Below are 12399 nucleotides of genomic sequence, written 5' to 3' on the forward strand. Positions count from 1 at the left end.
TTAACTTTAAACTTGACCGAGCTAACCTATAGTTAAATTAACTTTTAACTTTTGATTTTTTTTTATTGGTGTATATTAACTTAACTTAACTGAGTTAAAAAAAATCATCAACTTGCCCTTACTTGTCTTAGTAATAATAAAAAGGCTGACAGACCTTCGCTCAGAATATTTTTTCGTATGCATTATGCAATGATTGATAAATCACTGAACTCAAATTTTTTCCTTCAAAATTTCAATAGTAGGTACCTACTATTAATGATAAAGAATGTATACCGTACACGCAACACGTCTCCACACCTATTTTACAACAGAATGGTTAGGAAAATAAATATTTTTAGATATTTTTTTTTTGTGTTTGTCATCACCTTTTAGGACAGTAAAAGTGCTTGGATTTTCTTCAACAGTAACTTTTCTGATAGGAAATTGAATCTAGCAACTTCTTTATCTTTTACTATCATATCCTCTTCCATAGAATCTAAAATACAATTAAGTGTAGAAAGTAAAACCTTTATTAATATTAAATTTCCCAAAAACTCATAATGGTAATAATATATACCTATAATATTTAATATATTATTTTACCTAATAAATTGTAATATTGTATTATAAATTTATAATTTGTAACTAAAATTGTATTACAAATAGATACAAATAACTCTATATTGGTGTTAAAAGACGTACCTCAAAGTTAAAACTATAAAAAGATCAAAATATAGAAAAATAATTTTATAAAAACTATACCTAATTTTAAATACATTTTACCATAATAGCTAAAATCGTTATTTTTCATTAAAATATACAATTTTGTCAAAATTAGAATTTCAAAAAATAGAATGTATAAAAAACTAAAACGCACTTTTGAAGAAAGCATTGGTTATTACGATAATATGATACAGTATGCACTTGAAACACATTCGTAGTTTGGAAAACATATATAGACATATTATAATAGTTGCACTGTGCAGGTGGCCTTACACGATCATTAATAATTATAATTGAAACGATTTTATCCATTATTTATCTTACTAACCGTATAGTCTGTGGCTGATGTTTAAAACAATTCCCGATGCTATTTTTGTATAACATAAACATACATTATAATGGTGCAATGGTTTGGTGTACAAAATAATACTATACCCCCGGTACTCGGGTTCTTAAGTCTTACCATTATATACCATTTGTTCAACCGTCTTCTCAAAATATACACGATGATATGAAGCATGAGGCCGAACAATTTGTTTAAGAATTACAATTGATCTGAAATACTCCAGACATTCCAGATGGGCTCTACTTTGCATCTTCGCTAACTGTTCGTACATAACGTTATATTAATAAACAAATGCGAATTTAAATTTTATTTCGAAATTATATTGTTCTTTTATGGTTTCTGACGGTCTGTCAGAAATTCATAAAAAAATGATAAAATATGCTGTTGAGTGTTGACCATTGTTATTTTCAAAAAAATAAAACATAATTAAATTATTAAAATGATGCATACATGTATCTAGTTTTAAATGTATATATATTTTTTTTAATTATCATTAATCACTGACACAATGTATCTACGTCCTACGATAAGCACTACTGACTATACTGTACCTATATAAAATCGTCATCATGCTTATTTGAAAAAAATGTATGGTCAACCGGCGGTGCCGAAATTTTGATGGAAGAAATGATTTGAGAAGTTCAAATAATAATAATAAACAGTAGGTGTTCTACATTTTTAAAGTCACCTGCTCATATTGTTTGTATAATACAGTAAAATAGACATTAGACATAATATGACTCGTTTGACAGAGTGGTTGGATTAATTATTTTTTTTTAATGAGCAATGATCTATGCTGACAATTAGTATGGTGCAACTAAATGAAAAAAGTAGGCAGTTGTTAGTTAAATTGTTTAGTTTAATAAGTTGATCACACCGTTAACTATATATAGACCACGTTATGCTACACATATAGGCAACCGTATGACGATAACAATAATTATTTAAAATTGCTATAATAGTACCTAATTGTATAATTCACTGAAATTAAATTTCGTTTTCATAATATATAGAAATTATTTAAGTATTGTTTACTAGCGCCGTCAAATGTTATTTAGATGTTTTTTACTTTTTAGACGCAATAAATGCATACAATACCAACCAACCAATATAATATATTATTTTCATATAATTTAAATATTATAGTAGGTATACCTATCTACCTACCTACCTACATATTATATTATTAGGCGTATTATAATATGTATTTACAGATATATACAATCTATGTATTGTATGGTAATTTTTAACAATAAAAACAATACAATTGTATTGAATGAGATGGACAATTTGTAAATACAAATATTTATAACAATAATAGTTGCCAACTGACGATAATTTGTTTTTATAACATTTGAACATTTTCACTAAAGTTTGAAATATATATCCATTGATTTTGTATATTTCTATATACATTTTAAAAGTATTTTTCACAAAAAAAAACTATTAGGCAGGACCTATACTCGATTTAATTTTCCAATCACAAAATTCGAGTGAGGAATTTAATTTGATCTCTGTGATGGTTTTAATAGCATAAATTAGGTAAAAATATAAAATAATACGAACTATAACACACTGAATGTCATTAAGCTCAAAGTATAATATTGCGGTATTTTACAATATTAGCATAATATTATGCATAGCACACTAGCACAGTGATATGATTTATACCTACGTATAAATTTCTGCTTGTCTGTATTGCGTTAAATCAATAATTATAATATAATATCATATCGATATTTGTGTCCAGGTGTATTCGTATACATAATTTAAATTTACTTGTACACCATCTGTAATCCGATTTATAGTCAATACTATTTTTGTGTATCGCAGTATCGGACGATATTGAATTTAATTTATAATAACTGTTACGGTAGTAGGTTCTAGACTTTCGTTTGTCGAAAAATATTTAAGTAGGTAACATTCATTTTTTTAATGTAACAGAAAATACCATTAAATTATGATACGGCGGCGTAGAGACATCATATAATAATAATAATAAAAAAAAAAGTTATTTACAATTTATATAAAGATCTCAATTTTCTCTTTAAGCTTTATAAGATGTACTAAAATCAATTAAATATATCACAGCCTGAAACATAATTTGTAATTAATTTTTTTATAATAATACTCTTTAGTAGTGCTGTTATAGTTTTTATGTATTACGACTACTATAAGAGAAAACGGCGTAAAAACCATTGTTTTCTTGTTTATGACTTTTTGGCTGTTGCAGTTGGAACTGCTTGAAGTAATTAGTAAGGAGAAACTCTGCCATCATTCAACACAAAACATGATGGGTGAAAATGAATAATGTCGATTATTGGATGACATTTATCGATTTCAGCAATTGATCGATTCGATTTTATTTTAATAAAATATAAATAATATTTTATGCATTTTATTAATAGTTAGGATACATTTAGGAATATTGGTTTATTATTACTATAATATACAATAGGTACTAATTAGGTATGTTGATAGCTTACATATATAATAGTAAATTCGTGTAGATTCTAGTCACTTGGAAAAAATGCATAAGTATACTATAGAATATATTATATTATTAAATGACGACAAGTTGGTCACATAATACCGTCGTCTTTTGAATAAATTCAAAAAGGTCAATTGAAGAAAACTGTTTGGAAACGCAAATCGTTTACGCGAATTTCCTGTCTTCTTCGACAAAATGATACTTTCGAATTGTAGCGACGTAAATCATTAAAAAAAAAAAAAAAAAATGTTAAGATACGATCAGGGAATTTATTACTTTTCAAAATAATATTATACGACGACATTTACATATTATACCTACCTACTTCTATATTATGTAAACAGCGTTGTTATTTTTTCTTCTCGAGTCCATACATGATCGTGAATTTCTAATAATTTCAAATGGTCGTGGTATACTGTGGTATACTGTGGTATCAGACGCATTCATATACGGTATACTCAACGCGTTTGTTTATGGCAAGTAGCGGTGTATTATAAATGTGTATACATTTTTTAGACCGTAATTATTATAAGATGCCGCGTTATGGCAGGTTTGAAATTTTTCCAGAATATTCCGCGACGACAAGTATCATAATATTTACACGAGCTGCGTGTGGACGTAAGTATATATACTTACGTCCATTTGCGAAACCTGTGTGTTTTCTAAATAATGTACACGTAATTTTTGACATTTAATGGCTGCTTGGACTGATAATAGTATACAATACACAATATTATAAATGGCCCGTTGCACTTTCCACGCATAAAAACAACGTGTGGTGGTTATTATATTGTTAATATCAGCGAGCGCCCATAGTAATCTTTGTTCGTAAACCTCAAAATTATTTCGTACCTATACGATATTTCCGACTCGAGTGATTTTGCCGGACAAAATATTTCAATAAAATAGAACATGATGTACATATATATGTTTTGGACGTAAAACACGTATATAATACTTCAACGTTGTGTTTAATGCACGGCGTGTATTTGTATATATTATATAGGAGGACATTTAGTTGAATTTTTTTTGGGGGGAGGGAGGGGCGGCTAGCAATAATGCTGCCTATATTGAATAACCAACAGTCTTGTAAAGTATTTGAGTAAATGTATTTAAATACTTTTATAGTATTTAGAATACTTTTTAAATACTTTTTGGTTTAAGTATTTGGAAAGTATTTTAAATACTGTCTTGGACGTATTTGTATTTGAAAATTCAAACAAATTATTCGTCGGTTGTAACATTTTTTTTTTGAAAATTATTATACTATTTTATTTATAAATTATAAAAATATTTTTCTTTCATAATTGTTGAGAACTCCTGTCCCCTAACTCTGTATATCCACATCATTTATATTTCATTGAGAACTGTTTAATTAGATACCTATTATTAAAAAAATTTCTATAATATAACAAGTTTTATTTATTTTCATTTTTCAGTATACAATTGAAAGTGGTACAAAAAGTTCTAATAATACCTAGGTGAATGTATCATGAAAATTTTAAATTAGTAATTACAAAATTAATTTAGCAAACTAACTAGTGGAAAAGTAAAATAAAAAAAAGTATTTGAAAAGTATTTTAAATACCATTTTTCTGAATGGATGTATTTGTATCTGTATTTAAATACAATTTTAAAAGTATCTTTTACGTGACTGATAATCAAAGTTTATAAAGTCACCACACCCCGATTTATATTTACACCAGCAACGGATGTACACACAATTTAATTTTGGGGGGGAGTTGAAAATTTCAAGGAGGGTCTCCCCTCGATGTTCAACTATATAGTGTGTCCCGTATCACCCTTAGTATCTCCGTGGAAAATCAATATATTTAAATGCAGTTTTTTTACAGTCATAAGTATGAAAATTCTGATTAAATAGCATAATATTCGATTATTTTTTTTCAAAAATCCAAAAGTTATCAAAAAAATTTTTCAGCAAATAAGTTTTTTTAAAAGATAGCCATTTTGTTGATCGTATTTGATCTGTTTTTAAAACAGTTAAAAAAAAATATTTTATATTAATGAAAATTGCCCAAGTTAGAGCTAATTATTAATTTTAATTTTAGCCGAAAAATCAGCGTGATTGTAAAACATACGAATCTTATTTTGCTAATGCCGTATGCATAGGTAACATAACTATTATTCTTAGAAATTCAAAATAATAATTAGCTCTAACTTGGGCAATTTTCATAGAAAAAAATACGATAAAAAAATGTCTATCTTGAAAATTTAAAAAACTTATTTGTTATATTTTTATAAAAAAAATAATCGAATATTATGCTATTCAATCAGAATTTTCATACTAATGACTGTAGAAAAAACTGCATTTAAGTATATTTTATTGTCCATTGAGATACTAAGGGTGATACTGGACTTCTGGGACATACTGCAGTATACATGGATCTGTTGTGCACTTACTTTAATCTGAGGCCCAGTCAATTAAATACGGGTGTGTATTTTGCCTAAAGACAAAATACATAAATTAAAAGTTAGGAATGATCTTTTAGGAGGTTACTATTTTGTACAGCAAGAGTATATACAATTTTACGTGATAATATTTATGTGTGTTTTTTATTTTTGTTGTAGCTCGTTAGCAAATAAAATAGAACTGTACAATTTATCGGCTCTATTCCATTTGAGTTTACTCGCCTTTTTTTTTCACGCATGCGAAGTAGGTATAGTGAAAACGTTGTGACAATACTGCAGTTCACTACGTATACACCGCGGTGTTTCATGACGTGAGACTGTAGAAGTTAATTGTATAATTATTGTCATAAAGTTTTTACCGCGTACTTCGAGTGTGCAAAAAAAAAAAAAGTGGATAAACTTAAATAGAGTGTATACAATACAACCAGAATAAACGAAAATGAATAGAATAAGACGTAGGTATATAAGACTATATTACGACTTGGGCTGCTGGGATTTCATTATTTCAATGCCATAGAAAATGCCGAGAAATTCCCTAAAAATATCCTATTATACATTTATACCTTCAAAATACACAACAATTTTTTAATTTTTAATAATTTTGATATAAATTCGGTTAAAATGATAAATTAAAGATATAATAAATTTAAATAAAAATTTAAATTAATAATATTAAAATAATATTTTTAATTCAAATTTTGAATTCAAAAACTTCAAAAATGACCCAGAAATTTATATCGTCAAAAAATTCAAAGTAAAAACTCCTTGTTCCGATTCAATATTCAAAAATACATGAAACGTGTATGTTATAAAACAAGCATCGCATAGCTATAGGTAATAGGTTTGGAAAACAATGCAAAGTGCATCAAAAACCTAGCCTCGGATGACCTTGGATATTTCTAAAAAAAAAAAAAAAATATTCCCTCTTGATAAGACTATTTCTATTGTCTCGTAACGATAACTGCTTTTAAGTTTTTATTATACAAAGTCTTCAGTGTAAAAGTCAACGTATATATACATAGCCACATTAAAGCTTTTGAATTTATATATACTTGCAGCGTTTCTTAACGAATCAATTCATACTTAACGCGTGTGGTTCTGTAATAACGACTAATGAGTAGTTACCATTAGTATACCAATATACCATTGTTTAATAACATAATATATCATAACGCGATGACAAAACTACACATTAACTATAATAGTATACTATACGACAGACTTGCCGTTTTGAATTTTTCGGTTTTTTTTTGTTTATGCGATAGAAGGATAGAACTATATTATATTGCTCAAGTCTTATATTATTGTACATTATGGTCCAAACGCGTAGTCACTATTGTGACCAAAATTAAAGATTTGATCTCATATGTCTTTATAAATTATGAGCGTAATTTTTTTTACAAACCAGAATGACAGTCAGTAATAACACACGCATACCCGTGGCAAGGTTATTAAATGTAATTAGAACATTGCACAATAACCAGCCAATGGAACACTCAACTTTCTTGTACCTACTTTATTTATATATAAGCAGTTCGTTCTCGGCAGTTTTTTTTTTACGATACTGTTATGCACTTATTATACAGCTTAAAGCGTGTGTACAATAATTATAATACATATAAATAATATTCACTGTCCAATAAAATTGCACAGCGCATGTTTATTATTTTCGATCAAATACAGTTTAAAAATAATATAATAATAATATATAACTAATAATATTACACGCAATAGAAAAATAAAAAAAATTTGTATTTGTTTGTTATTATATATGTTGTTCGAAAACGATATTTTTAATTTTCGACATATGTCGGCATGCTATTATTATTATATTCACTTTTAAATTAATCGTTTATCCCACGTTTTTATCGTTAACAAATTATATAATATCACTCCTATTCTTCTACGGCGATTTAAATAATAATTAGTAAAATGGTACTTATATATACCTCCACGAGAGGCGGTTTTATGGTCAAGATAAAGCAATAAATGTCGTAAAAGTTATTTAACTTTTTTCGAGTCATAACAATAATGTTATAATAATATGAATTAAAAATAAATAAATACAGTCTGATAGAACATAAATCGTATAAACGATTTTTTTCGTTTTGGTCGTGTTGATTCGATTCTTAAAATTTAATTTTCTTTACTATTTTTAATCAAAAATCCTCTCGGAAAACCATTTTTTTCCGTTGAAATAACACCACGTCACGATATAATGGCTATAGTACTTATAAACATAAATAGGTAGGCACATTTGGATTTAGAGAATATTATGTTTATTTTGTTTACGATATACAACATATAACACGTGTAATCTTTCAAAACTAAATTAGGATCAAACGCATTAAGTATTACGAATTTGAGAAACCGAACAGTGAACGGTCTGTCGGCTGTAATAAAACTATATATAGGCATAGTATATAATATGATGATTATTTTTTTATCTATTATTTATCTACTCTAGGCTAATATTTCCGGGACGAATTAATATATACATTTTACTGCTCAGAATTGCGAAATATTCTTCAGTTTACTCTTTTTACGTAAGTATTATAAGGCACTGCGTTTAAAAACGAACGGCTTGTTGCGTTTAAAGTTTTATAGTAAAAATTATACGTTTTATTTTCAAATAATAACTCATTATTTTAATGTCGTTAATATGTTTTTTTAACTATCGATTTAGAGAACATTTCAAAGAATGTTTTGAATTGTTTTGTTCGTTAATTGATATTTACGATGCACTAGTGTCAAAAATATTTATAAAATGTTAAGTGTTTCTTACGTTTAGTGCGATGTTATAGCCATCGTATATATTTGTATTTTATGTATATAGGTACTTCTCATCATCTATTCGTATATGAATTTAAAATAACATATATTACGCGTAAAGTAAGTAATAAACTTCTCGGATGACTTTCAACTAGCTAATGAAATGAATATGCATAATAATATAATATTGTATACCTATATATCATATATTGATATATTTAAGATTATTATTTTTTTTTTTATTAATGTTTCATTAAACGTTAACCGCATATTATTATAAACAAAGTATCGTAACGTATGTTCGAATTCCATTTCCGAACGATGAGTTATATAATAACACGATAGTGTTGTTGACAAAATATCGGTCGATGGGATATAGTATAATATACCTTCTAATAAAATGCGTATAATAAACAATTATAAATCGTCTCGGAATAGAGGCCACACCTCACTTACCCGTCGCCATCTAATGACAAGAGACGACCCACCCAAAGGCTCTACCTGTGGTGTCCAACTAACTATTAAGCACATCCTATAACCGAATGCAGGAATCGTCAAAAATATCGAGAGGAAACCCTCTGCTCCACACATCTTCACTAAATTCTCAGTCCGGATCTCACTGCAATTGTAAACTTGTTTATGTTTTTAAAAAAAATGTAATTTGTACAATGAAATTTAAACCTTTTTAATCTTGAGTTTAAGCCTATAATAAAAATACCCTAAAATATTATGTTATAACACGTTACACTGTCGGACCAACGGCCGCGGTCTTTGTGTTAAATAAATAAAAAAAAAAAATGCCCATGTATCAAGTAGGTAGATGTATGTTATGTTATGCAGGTACGTGTTCATAATATTGTACCCACACATAATCGTATACATATATAATATTCTTTTTTATCTTTCTGGTCATCGACTCGGCGAGAGTTAAGTGCCTGCTGAAAAACTGCACCGTCCGAATAAAATGTATAAAATGTTATATCGACCGAATATTTTCATCCGTTTCCCGTATGCGATACACATACACTATATTATATTACATTTTGTCCGCAGATGGGTACAGATAGGAAACCATATACTAATTATCGGCTTGTCCGTGCTAGATACCACGTGGGACATGTGGGTGTACGGAGTGTAAAAAGTATTACATGAGCGTATGTATATATATATACGATTTTATTTTATTATTTTACGGCGATCGTCGGCGTTCGCAATGAGTTCATTGGACGCGCATTTGTGTATATTATTAATATAATAATATATGATATTTACATTGTAGGTAGGTATATCGTACAGGGTGTTTATCCACAAAGTACAGCTGGTTTGCACGTTTTCAGGTGTACATTAATGTTGTACGATAGGTGAAGTTATTGTCATCGACATTGATATCTTTTAAGCGCAAAATAAAAAAAGCTAAAACCGTTATTTTTGTGAATCATCAAAAATGCAAAATCGCCTTATTCCTTTATATCTGCATACATATACCTACTGTACAAATCTAACATCTGAATAACACTCCCCTCGCACACGTCTCGTGCGCCGGCTCGACCCATCCGTCTTACCTTTTGATTTTTTCTCTCGTTGATGTGGTTCGTCGTCAGACCGTTAAACATTTCTCTTGACGTTGTCCTGCACACGTGATATTATACACACGCGAGATACGTCGTTTGTGTGATCGAACAGAGCCCGTTTACATTGAAATATTTAATGCAGTGGAATAAAAATATGTACAACTATAACGACATGGACGTTTTAAAGTTTAGGCTGCGAGACGGAGGTACCATTATAATAGTCGGCGACCCCTTAGTGGGTGACTATATTGCGGTCACGGGGGTGGGTGTGAGGACAAACTGCAGCACCCTGTATGTATAATAACTATACAGTAGGCATACCCAGGTGTATATACGTGTCGGGTTTTCATAATACGTTTCGTATAATATGTATAATCGTCATTATCGTTACTATAATATATTGTAACAGTGTACGGGCGACGCGTGAGTATAATATTTACGTAGGTATATAATATAATACACGTAATAATAATATTGTTATTAAAAATCTAGAGTTTCAACGGGGCACGTATCGAGTATAATAATAATAGTAATAATATATATATATAATAATAGTGTAATAATAATACTATACGTCTATACATTATAAAGTGTATAGGCCAGTGATGGTTGTGCGAACGGGTTCCTGTACAGTTATCCGCCGCCGCCGCTTCTGATGGTGACCTTGTTGTACAAACAGTGCGTAGTTTTGCGACTGTACAACGACACACACATAATGCATATTATTGTATTATATATTATTTGGTTTGTCATTTTACGAAACGACATTTTATCACAATAATATCGGGTGATTTATGTATAACAATTATAGCCGTGACGTGATGATAATCACGATCATCACCCCTCCTTTAGTGCTTTGACTATTATAGCCGCAGTGACATCCATATAAGTTTTGATTTTTGGAATCTTTTAGTAAACCATTATAAGTTACTATAAGGTATAACATTTTCAAACACTTAGGTACATTATAATAGTATTTCGTGCTAATGTTAATTGGAGTCCTGTGTCAGTAAATTATTTCCTTTTTGACCGAACATTTTTATTTAGATGATTTTTTTTGAAAATGATTGTATTAGTATTTGAATCGATGCCGGAACGAGTGGTTTTAGAGTTTTAAACCTTACGAACTTTAAGAACGGTGTGTTATAGGGTCAATGACTATAATACGTTTTGAAGATACGGGGCTATGGATATGCATAAAATATTAAATAGATGTATAATAATATGTACTATAATAGGCTAGTATTTATTACACTACGACAATTCGTATTAATTATAAAATATGTACTAATAGATTAATATTGATTTTTATAGTTGAAAAATCACAATAATAAACATTATCGTCCCATTAATACAAGTGTAATATAATATACAATGGCCAAAGGATGATAACAATGAAGCGTCGAATGCTTATTTGAATTTCAATTTAGACGTTGGGTATATCATTATTTTTAAAATAATCATCTGTTCGACAATTTTTTTGGTAAACAATGGCGATCTTCTTTTGAAAACAAGAAGTTTTAATCGTCACAAGGTACAGGTAAGTATACATACTGTTTAAATGAAAAATAAGCTATATCGATTTGAAAATATATCGTCTTTACAACAAGTACCTACATATTATAGCAGCTATGCTAGAATATTTCAAAATCAGAATCCGACCAAATGCTGCACTACATATTATGTATAATCGACGGCAAATCGGGGGCGAGCGTGTTCGGCGAATCACCCTGTATAATATAAGATGTTATAGTAGTACCCACAGATATAAAATATTTTTATGTAAAGTATTTTATATCTGTGGTATAGTACCCATAATATTATGACGTGCAGTGTGTGTGTGCCGCCGCAGCTCTTCCCGTCGAAACGATGTTTACATTATATACACATTTATTGTGTGTACACATAGGTTTTTTTTTTCATACAGGTACCAGCTATTACCTATATTTAATAGGTACCTGTGTACGGCCACACAATAAATTGGTATACCTACGCCCTTTCCTGCAGCGTGTATAGTGCGCCGTTGCCAGTCATTCCGAAACGATACGACGACGACGACGACGACGATGATGTCGTGATTCGCATTC

This window comes from Metopolophium dirhodum, chromosome 3, assembly GCF_019925205.1.
Source record: "Metopolophium dirhodum isolate CAU chromosome 3, ASM1992520v1, whole genome shotgun sequence".
NCBI lineage: Eukaryota > Metazoa > Arthropoda > Insecta > Hemiptera > Aphididae > Metopolophium > Metopolophium dirhodum.